The sequence below is a fragment of the Clupea harengus genome, chromosome 4, assembly GCF_900700415.2.
Source record: "Clupea harengus chromosome 4, Ch_v2.0.2, whole genome shotgun sequence".
NCBI lineage: Eukaryota > Metazoa > Chordata > Actinopteri > Clupeiformes > Clupeidae > Clupea > Clupea harengus.
This window is the reverse complement of record NC_045155.1, coordinates 10,857,108-10,874,315: the sequence shown is the minus strand read 5'-3', so window position 1 is coordinate 10,874,315 and position 17,208 is coordinate 10,857,108. Positions and strand designations below refer to the sequence as shown.

Sequence of the window (17,208 nt, the reverse complement as noted above, 5' to 3'; positions counted from 1 at the left end):
GGTTCCTGAGGGAACAGTAGGTGGCGATGTTCCGCTTGACCACAGAGCCTCATGCAGGTACTTTAATCCTTTAAACATATTCTCTGACCCTCCTCCACCACATCTTAACAGCATCTGTCTGGAGAGGCTCTATATCATATTACTGTTCTCACCTAACCCAGTTCCTCCCTCCCTCCCTTTCATAACAGACACCACAAACCACACATTGTGTGTGCATAAGTGAAGAAAAAACTCACTGTACACACACTGAAATTCCAAGCGTCACCGTCTGTTTTTTCTTATATTAACAATTTAAGAGAAAGGGCCCCCCTTCACTCACACACTCCCATTCCTTTCTCTCTCTCTCTCTCTCTCTCTCTCTCTCTTTCCCCCACACCCCTCCCCCTCACTTCATCCCCATTTTTCTCAGATGAAAGATGAAAGGCAGCGGTTCACTCAGGTTCTCTCCCTCTGGATCTCCCACTGGTCTGTCACAGGCTTTTGCATATGTCACTCCATCAATCTCTGTCTCGCCCCTCCCTCCCTCCCTCTCTTCCCCCAGCTCGCCTCTCGCTCTGCCATCTCTTAACATCACCGCCGGTGGAGTCTGGCTGTTTTTAGACCTTTTATTGGTATTTTGGTTCCCCTCCAGTTCCTCCTGCCACTAAAGAGATATGAGCCTGAAGCTGCAATTATTTATATTGCTCCTTAGCCTTTGCATACAGACATTAATTAAATAATACAAAAAAACACCCCCTCTTTGTCTTCCCATTCTTCTCTGTTTGACAGAGAGTTGGCTGGGCTATTAAAGACAGACACATAGAGAGAGGAACGAGGGGCACCTTCGCTCCAGATGAGTGCCTTGTCTTTGCACAGCCAACCAGTAACCAGCCACATGCAGCCTGTTATGCTAGTCCAAACTGGTGAATTATTGAGTAATTTCACTTCAACATTTCACACTTCACTTCTCTCTAGTCCCAGTGGATTTGAGGTTATTTTTAAAGCCACATTTACATACATGCAGCTACAGAAGGTATTTACAATAAGATAGATTTACTGGGAGGGAAGATTCAACTATTCAAAGAGGAAATATTGAGAGTGTGGATTTAGTCAATAAATTAAAAAAAATTGATGATGTCCAGTTATTGAAAGCCAGTGCTGTAGCATCATATCTAAATCCTTGCTAAAGAATTAGCTTCAAGCTACAGAGAACAGACTATGCCCATTATACCAAGAAATGGAAACATTCATACAAGATATGCACCTCATTAGAATATTTGTGCAAGTGAATTTCAGTAATTCACTACATCACACACTACAAATTGGGCCTTAAACACTACAATCAGCTTCCATATTAAAAATGACCTGACAAAGACTGTCACAGGAGGACACCAGATATTGATGAGAATCATCAGCCTCCCACACAGAAGATGAACACCTTAGCTAAGATGGTTTGTTGAGCACGTCCAGTAACCAACAGCATGAGCTTTCCCCAGAAGGAACACTGTGTGTGTGTGTGTGTGTGTGGCATCAGAAGAATGAATGGGTGCTTACCGTAGCGCCTCCAAACAGCAGTCCCATTCAGGCAGGAGAGCCTAGATAACAAACAAACCCCTCTCTCTCACTCTCTCCCTCAATCTAAATCCCCGTCTTTGCCTCCTCTCCTCTCCTCCTTTCCTCCCTCACTCCCCCCTCTTGCGTCGTTCCCCCTCTCCCTCGCTGTCTCAGAGGAGCTGCAAGACTGCATTCTTGACAGTCCTCTTCCACGTGTGCACTTATTCACTCCTCACCACACACCCGTAGCCTCCCTCGCTCCCTCCTTCTCCCTCTCCTTCTCTCTCCCTCACTCTCTTTCATACACGTGCAGGGCACACATTCTCTCAGGATAAACACATGTGCCTCGACTCAGAAATGCAGCCTGCCGGTATTATTCTTGCCGTAAGCACAGGTGACACTCCACTCACTGTAGTAACACTGTAAGCAGCAGGTGCAGCAAGGCGGTCAAACTTACAGCGCACACAGTTTTGCATGACATCATTTTCTTAGCACCCTGCACATTTTTCAGTACAAAATACCTGAGTGATTTATGGCAAGAAGCGTTCCTATTAGATAGGAATTTGCCAAGGTGAATAATTTAGAATTTTTGCACAGGATATGGGGGAAATAGACACATCTGCTGACACTTTCAGCAAATTATTTTGCAGAGTCAGCTATCTTATTTCACTGTCCATGTGCTTCATAATATGAAACATTTGCCTCTCCAGTAGGTCCTTCATAAAATGATATATTTCATAAAGACAATTATCGAATATTATCTGCACAATAGTATTTCACCATTTAAATATCTAATAACAATCAATTAATGATGCCATTTATGAATAAAAGACCTTCTTAAAACAGGAGGCAGGTTTATTTTGTGCAAGAAATATAGCATATTGTATTTACTGTTACTATGAGCAAACCCATTACATACAGCCCCCCACGTTCCCATCAGTCTTTTTTTCTCTTTCATAACCCTCAACTACACAGTAGATCCATCAGGATAATAAGGCCTGCAAACTCTGTTTCAAAGCATTCATTATAGGTACAATTTCACAGATGGGCTTTCCCCTGAATCATAACTGGGGTCTGTGGATTCCATACAGTTTCTTTAATCCTGTTTTGCTGACATGGGGAATATGAATACCTCTTGGCCAATTAAAAAATTGAAACAATACTGTATCTACTGAATGTAGAATGCAGTGTTTTTCCACAGTTACAAGTTTGTCTTGAGCTTCTCCTACAATATTTACTTCTCTCACACGCTCGCTACATCTCTCTCACTCCTTGCTTCCTCTCTCTCCCAATATGTGTTGTTTCTCGGCGGTTGGTCTCCTAATTTCTGTTTCTATATATTCACAAACAGTAATGACCATATCCGGAGACAACCCCTGCTGCGATCTCTCCCCGTTTAGTTCCTTTCTTTCATCATGTGCAGCGCTTCATTGTTTTTTATATATATTTTCAAACACTGGACCCCCACTGTGCTGTCTCTCTCTTCCCCTCTCTCACTCTCTCCCAGTCCCTTTCTCCTTGTGTTGGCATGTGTCGCTCTGACTCCCCATCCCTGTCTGACTCCCCATCCCTATTGCCAAAGACCATTCTGCATTTTGAAGTTCCAGCAACACATTTTTCACCCAGCTAGCACTCTCAGCTATCTCACTAGAAAATGAACACATATAAAGCTCTCTCTCTCTCTCTCTCTCTTTCTCTCTCCAACAGCACTCCCAGCCACTGCTCCATCTGCCTCTCAGTGTCTCGGATGGCCAGAGCCCAATCTCAGAGCAGCTCCCTGGGCATGCGGGGTGAGCGAAGGAGGCATCCTGATGGCTAGCTGGGCCCCTGCTCCTACCAGCAGGCTTCATCGTCAACAATCAGGCACACGTCACACACACAAACGCACACACACACACACACACACACACAAACGCACACACACACACACATGTAAAAATAGACAGACAGAGAGCAGATCGCATATACCCCCACCCCACCCCCCCTTCTGTCATGCATGGGCCTCTGCTCGAAATAGAAGCTGTGAGAGTGGAGACAGGCTCCGGCCAGATTGCAGCAGACTGAACTGGGTTGCATCTAACTGGTGCCCACTGTTTACATCACGAGGACGCAAGACTGTGGACGACAAGAGATGCTGTGTTGACAGAAAATGTGGATGCTGGAAGGATCACGGATATGCATCGGCATACATTTGTTTTCAGACTGCATTCTGCAGCCGAAAGAGCATCATGGTAAAACTGCAGTATATTGGGCCAAACAGAATCTTCTTCTTTAATCTACATTGAGCTGACACATTGACCAGACCCTTTTCCCCTGTAAAACAGCATATCTTAGCAACATCCTGACTGAAGTATAAATATCACATGAAGTTGTATTGGAAACCCAATAGTGTCAGTACTGAAAAAGGGGGCTTGGCATATGCTGTTGCATTTATAGTTGCTGATCTGCACCTTTAGTGTATTTAGTTTAGTTTATATTTGCAATGTTAACTCCCACTAGCAATCATAAACAATAGCGAGCGAGATAGCTGCGTATGCAATGCTAATGAAATACACTGAGTATATGTGCATGCGGAAATACAGGCTACATAGACCTACATATATGTAAGCTGAGAGAGTAGGCAGGGGCAGGTTTAAGACTGAGTAGGAGAGCACAGGGTGAAAGAGAGGTGGTTATATCCAGTCCCTACCTGCGGTACCACGTCCAAGCAAAGCGGTGGCAGAAAAGAGGCCATACATCTGGACACATTGCGGAACAAACATAACCAGATCCCTCAGCCCAAAGGAGAGACCATGTCACAGCAATGAGGACAAACAGACAATTATGAGTTCAAGCTCTTTGCGATTCCAATTCACATAGTGTGGTCCAGGCTTTGGGCATGTGTATACTGCCTAGAGTTGTGTCTGTGGGAGGTTTCTTCCTCAGGAAGCTGTGCTGTCTAAGCTGTCAGCTTAGACTTGCTCTAAAAGGGCATTCGATTTTGATTCATATACAAATCCAAGCACAAAATGTAACTGAACAGTTTTAAGGACACGTGATAGTTGAGGCGGTGACCCATCAGTCAGGGAATGCAGTGGCAGTCAGGGTTTATATCAGGACGACCATGGCGTGGCTGGACTCTCCCTGCCTCAGTTTCAATAAGGAAGCGTTCAAATCCCCCAGGCCAGCAGTCAGCAGTCGCCTCACAGCAGGACTCAGTTCGGCGCCCACATCAAAATTTGACCATCCACATTTGCCCGTCAAACTTCACAGAGTCTCTACTTCTGCTGTCCGCGGGCCTCTGAGCTTTGACAACTGCACCACAACAAATGAAGAATGCGCGAGCCGCTTCCATGAGGGCAGACTGCAGATCTGAGACAGCAACTCCATCTTCAAGTGCTGATTCAACACAACAGCCTCGGTGAAAAATGTGTGCTACCCATAAAGGGTTCTTAACTATAAAAAAAAATTCTTAAAGCCACTTTGTGGACACTGTCCAGCTCGGCGTCCAAGAAATCTATTAACAGAGCTATTTTTAATGATCACTGAAGGACAAGGACAATAATGTAAGTTCCTCTGCCTGATCCGAATTCAGAATCCTTCATGACAATGATGACAACACGTTGCATTTCTTCTAATCAGCTAAGCACTAACCCAACACCAATAGCACACAGGAAGCTCCTATATTTATCAGTCTAATTACAACTCCACTGCCATGATTAGCACAATACAGAACTGAGTCACAGAGTAAAACATTCCACAGATGCTACACTAAGGTTAGCTAGAGTCGTAGCTCAGCTCACAGTCCCGGCCTCCTGTGCTGATGCAGGCATTGAGCAGGTAGGAAATGAGGTGGGGTACATCCATAATGTGGCACGGGTGCTCGTCACCTGTGTTTCCATGTCCTCTGTGACAGTAACTAAGCTCTATTTTCCCCCATGTCATCTGCCCCTCCTCCCCTTCCTCCTCCTCCTCCTCCTCCTCCCCTCCTCTGACACTCTCTCCATCTTGTGCTGCTCTCGCTCGCTAAGACTTTAATCAAATTATCTCTTCCCTTGACCTTGTCTTTCCGAGGAGCAGCGAGCCCTAACGCACGTGCCTGCTGTCACAAATACGTTCATAAGCTCAGGTTACACACACAAACCCGTATACATGAGTAGAGAGACACACACACACACACACACACACACACACACACACACACACACAATCTCATCCATGTCATTACGCACTTGTACTTACATGATCAGTCATGTATGTGAATAAACACACACACAAACACACACACGAACACACACACACACACACACACACACACACACACACAAATGACAAATTACATCATGTAATTACAGTAGGTAATAGTTAATAGTACAGTATACAATAAGGCATTTTTCATCTGAAACATTAGAGCTTTTATTCAATTACATCATCAGCGTCACCATCAGTAACATTCTCACATATTCCAGTAAATTATATTCTTTTATAGGTCTTTTTATATATAATATAATAACCAATATCATTCATTGCTATACAGCAAAGATCCCTCCTCCGAAGCAAAAGTAAGCAGGAGCATGAAAGCTGAATATTTACAGGATGCCGGAGTAGTTGGAGGGAGGAGGGGGTTGAGGGAGAGTGGCACCAGAGAAGAAGAAGAAAAAAGAAGAGAGAGTTCTCTTCCTCAATGACTCATCACATTTATCCCCTTCAGTTTAAAAGCGCTGAACATTGACATGACGGAGTGGGGTCTCAGAGAGGGGTGCGTGGGGAAGGAGGGGGGGTGTTGGGATTTACATGTAAATACATCAGGCATGATGACCACCGTTCCTTATAGATCTTTTCTCATTGAAGTCTGTTTTATAATCATAACATTTTGGAGCCTCATTTCATTCAGAGGGGGGGGCATAGGGTTGGGGAGGGGGGGGGGGGGGGTTACAAAAAAATAAACACGGCAAGACTCCTGTCCGAACCGTAGGAGATTTGAGGCGGGTTTCAAAGAACACACAGCGAGGGGAGAGCCGGCGGAGCGGAGCGTATCCAAACGGCAGCAGCCACCCCGGCATGTCAGAGACACGGCGAGAGAGAGTGCATCTGGTAGATATGAGTATGAGAGCGCAGATGCTGGCCCGGGCAGCTGTCAGAACCGCTTGCTCTGGCATAAAAACAGCGCAGTGTCTCTCGCCGGGGCAGAGCGATGGGCCCCTGGGCACGAGAAGTAGGCCCCAGAGGAAGAAGAAGCAAACAGACCCTGCGTGTTCTGCTTCCTGCGGCCCGGCTCCATATACCGAGCGCAGTTATTAGCCTACTAGTGTTTGGCCTGGGTGATTACTCAAGCACCATTTCATTATTAATTTCCGAGATTCCAAAATGTGGCAGAACCAAACAGAACATTAACAAAGAAAATATCAAATTTCAAAGTTACTACAGTGAATGATTTGGAATATCAATGCTTCTAAAAACATGCAGCAGAGCAGAGGAAACTCACTCTGTATATTCTCATCTTTACCTTCGTATCATTCATTTGTGCATCCCGCTATATCCATCCCAAATCCAACCAGAACTCTCCTTATAACGTGATGTCCGCCTTCTGCTTTATAGTTGTACCGTTACGTTGGCCTAATAAATGTTATTATGTCATTTCATCACTTTATAAAAGTCCACAAGCAATCAGCTGTTGTATCTATGATAGTGTAATAACTTCCGATGATGTTTTGAGTCATTTTATTGGTATCCGTTATTTTGGCGTCTCCCCAACAGTGATTCTGCTGCATCTCAGCAAAATCATGATCAATGATGAACACTTAACAATCAGTTCATCTTACCTTCCTGTGTATGCATGTCTGTGAGTATGTATGTATGTATGTATGTATGTATGTATGTATGTATGTATGCAAATCTGTGTGTGTATCTGTGTGTTAGAGAGAGAGAGAGAGAGAGAGTGTGTGAGTGCATTAGTGTGTATATACTGTATGTGCATTCATCTTTCCACCCATGTTGAAAACATACGTTTGTAGCACCCATACCTGACTCAGGAATAACAGAGAGGTATAATTACATCTGATGCTCATACCATCTAAAAAAAACATTCTCTGACAGACATAAATAAACAAATAAATAAATAAATAAAATACATTGAACTTCACAAAGTTACCAAACGTTTTTCAAAAACAGAACTGGTTTGGACTTGATGATATCCTGAGGTGAGGAACACATGAGACTACAACACCTATAATATAAGTATCCACATCTTCTTTGAGAGCAAATCATAAGGATCTAGAAACGATGAGCTGTTGTCACACTATTGCAACAAGTGGTATCGCCTGAAGCTTTGTAGAGGATCTCATCCCCTTCGACATTTATCAAGCGTCACCTACATGATTTCACCGAGCACCCGTCCCCTATTTGTAAACAGTTTTTGTCTTTATACGTTTCTGTGAAAGGCGCACTTATTTTCGTTTGAAATTAGCACAGTTTCCATGGGTGTAAAGGGGATGGGGGTGCTTCCATCATCTAGAACACAGAATGGCACAGTCATCATAAGCCTATAGATGCCTCAGGTTGCGATCAGTCAACTGGATCATGTCCCACTGCAAGTCTGCACTATTTACAATATGCTGATGCACTAAACTGAAAAACAACATACACATCCTGTTGGTATGAACACAACATGTGGTGCTACAACACACACTAGGACCGTGTTCTCTGGAGGCCTCGTCATGAGGACCTGACCATGAGTTACTGTATGTACAAGGGCGGAGGCAAACGCTTGATGTTCCTACTGCAGTCAAGGACAGATTGGAGGTTGGCAGAGTCTAATACATACACGGTTCACAGCTGGCCTACTAAAATTATGAGCGCACAGTCCCGGGGGAAGAGAGGGAGAGAGCTCCAAATGAAAAGCAGGAACAACAGGATGGGGGACAGAGGAGGAAAAGGAAACAGGGAGAAACTCAAGAGGATGGGGAGAGGTAGCGAAAGAGGATGCTGGTTGTCGTTATTTTGCATTTAAGTATGGCTTTAGATAGAACCAGTAGATACATAGGTACATAGGATGCATCCATCTTGTCACTTTTACAGCCGTAAACCTTGTGATTGTAAACCGTATCTTGTCAGGTTTGCCACTATATAATGCTTCATCGAGATATTGCATATGTTTACCTTGTTCAAACGTGTTCATATGTGTGGGCCTTCTCAAGACAAACTCAGTTTGGGTGCCATTTCATACTTACTTAAGTCAACACAAAGCTTCTAATCTCTCTTTTGAAAATAAAATATCCCTTTCTAATACATTCACAAAAATACCCTAATTCTTCAAGTTTTCGTTAAAACTGACTTCTAATCTATGATTTCCTGACATAGAATTTGGCATATGCAATGAATGATTCAACACGTTTCAGCACTTCCCTACACTCTCTAGAGAAAAGAGGAGACGCAGTAACACCGAGTGAAAACAAAAATGCAACAAAGTGTGTTATTCAGCAGGGAGCATCAGAGCAGACCAGACTGCGGGAGTCAAAGGCATGTGTGTGTGTGGAGTGTGTCGAGACAGGGAAACAACCCAGGGGCCTGGAGACAACACCACAGGAGGAGGCGTTGGAGAAGAGGAGGCCCTTTCCATTTCCGTTTCGTTTTCTTCTCCGCTCAATTCTTTCTCTCTGAACCATACACAGTCTCTGATTCCTGGTGCAGTCGATTTTGTCCTCATTTGTTTCCTTTTTTTTTTTTTGTCGCAATTTCATTCTTTTAATTGTTTATTTGTTTGTTTGTTTGTTTGTTTGTTTAACAAGGGGGAGGGGCAAAGTTGCAGGTGACATGCTAGTGCAAAAAGGAGGCGGTGGTGGGTTAGGGCGGCTCTCTTAGCATCCGGGCCAGTCTTTGCATCGTCCAACAGCCCCAGCAAAGACTGTGGCTGGTTCCATAGAAAGTCACAGAGTCCCACAGTTTGCCATTTTAGCGTGGGTGTCTGCGGACAGAGACATTGCTCGTGACGGGAGCTGTCGGCCTTTCTCAGCACAGTAGAGGAGAAGAGGAGCCGTGATGAGGAGCGAGGAGGGGGTGGGAGCGAGGTGAGAGAGAGAGAGAGGACGGGGTGGGGGGTCGGGGTGGCACAGGCGTGGGGCGACTGATCTGCTGGTTACCTAGAGGAGGGGCTGCTGCACTCAGAGGCAGGGCAACAGAACTGATGGGCGATGTCATCATCGTCCTCCTCTCTATGGGGGAGACAGCAGCACAGATGCAAAGAGACAGAGAGGCAGAGGGTGAAATAGAGAGACAGACAGAGAGACAGAGGACAGCAGAAGAGACAGAAATGCAGGAGGGAGAGAGAGACAGACAGACATGGTTGGTTGCAAACCATCAGGAGAGCATAGGTTACATGACACTGTCATACTTTACCTTTAAATGTATAATATTGCTGTCAGCTTAGATGGCTTGGGCTCTAACTTGATTAAAAGAAACCCCGATGTAGCTGTCAGTGGATTTTTACACTGGCTCTATCTACTGTAGTCTTACTCTAGGTGCCTTAAAATTAGTTGAAAAATGACCAAACATTGACTGTGTTTAAAGTAGAAAAACTCATTGCTTCAGCTATTTCCCAAACTTTAACATTCTTAATAAATTCTGTCCTCAAATACAAGTAGCTGCAAGCTAAAGGAGCCAGTGAACTAACTTGTTTTCCCTTAATGCCCACTAGATGTCAGTCTTGGAGCATTTGCTAAATGTAACCTCTCACTGTGTACAACTCTAAGGGGGGGGGGGGGGGCTACAAATCTACACATGCCATCAATATTCCTTCAATATTTGTCATGCAATCCAAATTTCTCTGACTTCAAGTCTGTATTAGTGTTGGTCAGACTTTATGCCTGACCTCTTAAAAACACGAGACAGAAACAGGTATATAAGGCTCAGTGGTTAAAATGGGTAGGTAGGACAAGGGGACACAAAGGAGGACACATGAAAGGTACACAGCAAGCAAGCAATTATCAAACACAGGGCAGCAGGAACACAGAGTGATGTTCAGATTGGCCTCAGAATGGAAAATACTAGAATGTGTGTGTGTGTGTGTGTGTGTGTGTGTGTGTGTGTGTGTGTGTGTGTGTGTGTGTGTGTGTGTGTGTGTGTGTGTGTGTGTGAACGTGTATCTATGTGAATGTGTACTTGTGTGTGTGTCTGTGTGCGCGTATAAGTGCAAGGGTGTGTGGGAGGAACTGCACGAGAAGGAGAGCGTGAATGTGTCGTTGGCACATATATAATCCTGGCGCCGTTAGTTAGATGCGCTTTGAGTAATTGTGCTCTGGGGAACTGAATGGCAGGAGTAATCACAGCCATATAAATGTCTATGTCTATGGGAGTAATTGAATTGAGGTCACAGAATGGATCTACTTCTGTGTCAGACACCTACAATTCATAGAAAGGTAAAAAGTGAACAAGCCTGAATTTCAAGGGACGGAAGCTGATTAGGTCCAAAAAGGTTTTGATCTAGGCTCGATTTAGTTGTAGGTTTTCAGAGAAATTCTCCTTTTTTAAAGATGTCAAGGTATAGCATTACTGTTAAACAAACCCAGTTGGTATACTGGCTTTGATTAAAAAGAAAAATCCCCAAATTGAACTCAATTTCTTCTACATAAGGGCTCCAGTGCCTTCTCAGTGTGTGGAATTCCATTTGAGAGTAAAACTACATCCCACTGATAATTTAAATAGTCAGTGAATGGTATACAACAATTACATTTTATATATAAAGGCTCTAGGATAGACTAACTACAAGGAATTGTGGGAGTTGTATGCACAGGATGCAACGTCAAATGAGCTAAAGCTAAACATTACAGGCATCAGTGCAGTCCCGTATTATCAAAGGGCTGTGGCGTATAAGAGACATTGTGATCCAAAACCCTATCATAAACGTGCACTAATAACAGGTTTAGCTGGGTTGGTTGAAAGCGTTGAATGGCTCTATTAAAAGACTGTTTGATGAGGTAGGTGGTTCAGAGTGTCCCAGCAGAACTGAGCATGGCACGAGGGGAAAATAATGGGTGGGACTAGCACTCCAGCATAAGCCAGTAAACATGCATGCCAGAACAGTGGGGGATGATGGGAAATGGAGTTTTTTTGTCAAACCTTTACCTAGCCCACCTGATTCTTCTGATGCACTAACAGAGTAACGCGTGTTGCGGTTTAACAGTGGGTGGACGTGAGACTTTAAGAAAAGAAGGGGGGTGAAGAAGGGTGGGGGGTGGGGGGTGGAGGACTGAGGGTTCCTACACAGGACTCAGGCCCCTTACCTTGCCTGCTCCGAGGGCCTGGCGGGGGAGAGGGCGCATGGCGGCTTGGGCAGAAGAAGCCGCGATGGGCAGCAGTACTGATGGTGGGTCGAGTGGCTGTTAGCGGTCAGACTGGTGTGGAGGGAGGTAGTAGTAGCAGAAGGAGGAGGAGAAGGAGCAGTAGAAGTAGCTGTGGTGGTAGTAGGATTGCAACGAGTAGTAGAAGGAGTAGTAGTAGTAGTACAGGCGGAATTAGGTGGTGACCTGACAGAGAGAAAGAGGAGAGAGAGCGAAAGAGAGAGAGAGAGAGAAAGAGAGAAAGATAGAAATAGACACAAAGAGAGAAAGAGAGAAAAAATAAAGTCAAGAAAGAAACAAAAAGAAAACAGACAACAAAGACAGCCACACGCATACAGTACAAACACTCTAGCAATAGCAGCAGCAGCAACATTAACAGCGGCAGGAGAATTAGCTGTAGCAATAGCACGTGTCACATGGGGTAGGTGTGGGGGGTGTAGCGGAGGGAGGGCTGGAGAGAGAGGGAAGGGGAGAGAGAGGGAGGAGGAGGCGGAGGTGGTTAAGGAGGAGGGAGAGGAGAGCAGAGATGAGGCACGCGAAGAACGTCGATGAGATCGACCCGAGCTCTCCTCCTAAATGCTGGATCAGCAGTGCAGTAAGCACCCATGCCATACAGCTCCGCCAGAACAGCTCCAGTCTTGCCACCCTGTCTAGACCCTCTTTCATTTTAAACAGAGATCTCGCGCACATCAATAACATCTAAATTGCAAGAATGATCTAAAAGATGGCGCCTCCACAGGGCTTCTCAAAACACAACTTCCTACTAACATGGTAGCCAAGCCGCCCCGAGGCAAATAGCCCCATACTACAATACAAGACAGTACTTTGAGGTCCTAAATGGAGGTTTCAAGCCCTTTTTCTAGAACTGTGCTACACAGAGACCTCTCACTTCCTACAGTGACTATTTAACCACTGATTTCATCTACATCACATACTGATTAAAGATGATGGGCCCTTATAAAATATTCATCGTTAGTCTTGTTAGCATTTCAAAAGTGGTGTCAGTGGAGAGACTCCAACTTGAAGGAAACCCTCGGAGGCATTCACTAAAGCAAACTGATCACCCGAGCCAGGATGTGCAGTCCTAGAGACCGCCCAGCACTGGTCGCAGTGAGGCGGCACGTTTCCCAATTCATTCTCAAAAGTCAACGGGGTCAATGAGTGTGAGAAGCAGACACTCGCTGATCACTGACGCGGTGTCAAGCAGATAACAATGGCAGGCCATACTGTACTTTAACACGTGGGGCTAAAAAATATGGTTCAGAGAATGAGACTGATTCATGCACTGTGGGTTTGCTATTTGAGTGAAAATACCGTAAAAGAACATATAGAATGTCAGATTTGCATGCATACTGAACGTTAGAATGTTCCATGTGTTTTTGAAGCAGAACTACGTGGTATCCATTAAAATGATTCAAGGGCAATGATTCACACAAATCAAATTTCATTATGGCTGTTCAGCTGGGCTGAAGAGAGTTGAATCTGTACATTCAGAATTACTCAGCTATGGCCATTCAGACAGTGCTTGTGGCTAAAGTTGTACCTGAAAACCAAACTGAGGTCCAGAACGCTTGTCTCTTTCAGTGAATATAAATCTGACCATCCAGACCATTGTAACACGGAGTCGGTGCCAAACACCCACGGATGTGGCATGGACAGCATGCTCCAACATGAAGGTCAGTGTGTTTTTCTGTTCTTAGCAGGGAAGCTAAAAGCAATAACGTAGTTGAGCAACAGCGACCTCTATTGTTTAGCTGTTCTCAGGGAGAGCCTAATAATGTCACACCGAACAAACCAAGTAGCCATCCTCACGGGAGTACTCAATAGCTCATCCTATCTATTAAAAAATAACATGCAGTGGTTACACCTGAGTTCTGTTACAACTGTGACATCTGAACCTACAACCTACAGTGGATTGCCTTTTTTTTAATTAGGGTTTGGACAGCTGAAGGTTAAAAAATTCAACACCGACAAAATAATCAACTCAGCACGTTTCAAAACACCCTTAGTGTGACAGATAGTTACAGTTGCCTTGGCTACAGTTCTTATTTATTTATTTGAAGAAGAAAAAAATAAAATAAAAAACTAGAGCAGACGAATGACATTGAAGCATCCTCTGCACTGCGCTCTGTGCCCTTTCAAGCAGCCGCATGCAGGCCTGCCAACACTGAGAGCAGAGACCCAACAAGACCAACAGCCAGAGCAGAGACAAACACTGAGGGAGGGGGGACTAAAACCAGAGGAGAGAGAGAGATAGATAGAGAGAGAGAGAGAGAGAGATAGAATGGATGAAAAATATGAGGGCAAGAGAAAGGGAGAAAGAGGTGGGGAAAATACATGATGAAAAAGTGAGGGAGAGATGAAATGCATAAAAGATGGAGAACTGTGATCCAAGAAAGGAGATAGAAGGGAATAAGTTGTGCATGTAGTGGCTCAACATGGGGGCTGGGATCTATGTGCTACATTTCTGGGGCCGTTTTTCTCTCCCTAATACCATTGAAATGACGATGAAATTGTTTCAGTACACATTTTGTATAAGCTAAATGCTTTAAGTTTACTGGATGAATGTTTAGCGCACATATTCAATGTTTCCCCTTGTTGTATAGCAGAGCCTCTCAGAGCCATATTTCTTCACTCATTCATTTCTTCATTTTCCATGGATTGGTTAGTGTCTGAGCTCTTCTCAATTCTAAACAAATTTCTTTCTGGATCCACTTTTTATTAGAAGAGCCTTTTGCTTGGCAATTTGGCAATGCAATATTTCACGGACAAGGTGCTCAGTTTTTACGCATACAGACATGAATGCTAAACATAAGGGCCTTCGTGATTGAACGCTCCCATACGTCTTCATTACTCATCCTTTACCCTCTCCACATAATTCTTCTTCCTGTGACACGTTTTTGGCCGGCGCGAGCACCGCACGCTTCTTTTTAAGATGATATCAGCAGATCCTTCCGCTCACAAAAGGTCCGTATATTAAAACACCAAAACATGTTCAAAATGAGACCTGTGATTCAAACGGGTGACCTCTGTCTCTCTTTCTCTCTCTCACACACACGCACAAAAACCCACTCCAATCATTCACACCCACAGGCATGACGCTTGAGGGAGGAGGGGGGGTACCTCAGTAACTGTCCTCCTTCCTCACAAAGCAGCACCCGTAAGAGGCATCTAATAATACTACCACCTCACCCACATAACACAATGCACCAGCTGCTTGGCAACACACAGCAAGTCGTCAGCTCCCCCTCTATCATAAATCAGCCAGAGCCTGCAGCCAGAGCCCAACACACACACACACACACACACACACACACACACACACACACACACACACACACACACACACACACACACACACACACACACAAACACACACACACACACACACACACACACACACCGGGAGAGAGAGACGGAGCTTAACACTGCTACCCCGAACCCCTGTTCTCACACTGTGATGATTATACCATTTACAAATAACAGCCAAATCAAATGTTAGTATTGGGAACACCTTATAGCATAAATGCTACCGTTGTGGTTAAGGCAGGTGAAATGCATAGCATGGTGGTTTAATGTATGTGGGCTGTTAAGGTCACAGCAGAAGATAGAGATGTGGGGAACTGTGTAGGCTGGGAGAACATCTCAGTCCGCAACGGGCGCTCCGCCGAGGAGCCAAACGAGTTGAACCTCACCACACAAACGTGAGGTTTTGAGCTCCACGCTCTTTATCCCACTAAAGATAGCACTGAACCACTACCTACAACCTCCCTCATCTCACATGGCCATTGATAAGGATTTAAAGCAATGTACGCAAACTGAAGCTTATGTAAGTTAGATATACGTATGCATATGTACAAAATCAGCGCCAGTAACTGATACATACGATTACATAACAATCTATATAAATTGTATTTAAAGTTGGAGCAACAGTCAGGTAGACGAAAGAATCCCATCAACTGGAGACCTATAGTGTAAATAAAATGAAAGGCGTCATGCCTTACTCAGGCTGATGCCATTGGAGCACGCATTATTAAACCAAGACCAAAACACAAGAGATAGTAATAAAAAGGGAAAATAAAAATCCAGTGTCCTCTGCGAGACCCTTCTGTGCTAATGTGTCCAGATTATAAATACAGTGAGTGTGTGTCTTGGGGAGGCTATGAAATGACATCATCCAGCCCTCAGACAGGGACAGATGACTTGAGGGGCCGGTGAATCTCACAGAGGACACTGCACGCTCGGCTCCGCTCCACTCCGCTCAGCTCAGGCCAAGTCCACGGCTTCCACTGCTGCTCCACATGCTGCTGCCACTGGGCTTTTGAGTGTGGGGCTCATCAGAAGACTCTCTTGTGGATACGTGGACTGTAGATACGAGATGGCTCCTATCTCATAACTCCTTGCCCAGCACTTGCATAACCGATTTGTTTTTTTTGTTGTTTTGCTGGCGCTGCTGGCAGCTCTCACTTTGATCACTGCCAGAAGATCCCTCACTGAAAAAAAAAATCAAGCAATAGTGGGAGGTGGACCAGCCCTTACCAGCATATTACAAAGGTTAAAGAGAGACCCAGGTTTCGATAAGAGTCTTAAATACAATGCAAAAGGCCTGTCTAGATATTCAGCAGTTAGAGGTTGCTGTCAATAAAATGCAATGATGGATGAAGGTTCTTTGGCAAGGGGACAAAACTGTACATAACAGTGTACCCTCATGCATCTCTAGCTCTCTAGCTTTGCGTGAAGGGGCCCTGTGTTAGCAGGGATGATGAAATACACTGCTGCTTCTGTTATGCGTTCCCAATGCCTTTATCTATGACCTCTGTCTGGCTCGGTTAGTCAGTACGACAGATTGGGCTTTGTTGTCTTTGTCAGTGCCGCAAATCCCACGTCTACGATTAAAGTGGGAAATAGAAAGTGTTCTCTTAAAAAAAAAAGATAGGATGATATAACAAAACTATCAGGTACTGAGGGCACGCATCTGTGGGCTCCTAACAACACACAAGTCCAACGTGACCCAGAAAAATTCATCATGTGTTGATCAAAGTCCCCGGCAAAAATTCAAAGGAGTGTACAGGTGACAGCCACAGTCAGCTATTTTTCCCACTGAGTTGATTTAGAAGAGCAAGCCACAGTCACATTCCACCAGCTTCTAGAAAACGAATGGTGTGGCACAGTGTGGTAAATGAGAGAAACTGTAGAGTGGGCAGCTCCGATGTGACGCAGAAAGCGGCGGAACCTGAGGAAGACCGTGTGAGGAACACGTAACTCAACCGTCGGTATGGTTATCGGTATGGTTAAGAAGCATGTAAGATTCCGAAAAAAAACATTGTATGAGATTTTAAGTACAAGTTGTGCCGAACTGTGT

General features: G+C 44.7%; 1 protein-coding gene across 1 annotated transcript in view; it reads right to left on the bottom strand.

Annotated features, from left to right (window-relative positions):
• LOC105898897 (IQ motif and SEC7 domain-containing protein 2-like) overlaps window positions 1–17,208 on the bottom strand; it is a 64,450-nt gene that overhangs the window by 36,012 nt on the left and 11,230 nt on the right. The gene's annotated exons all lie outside the window — the stretch shown is intronic.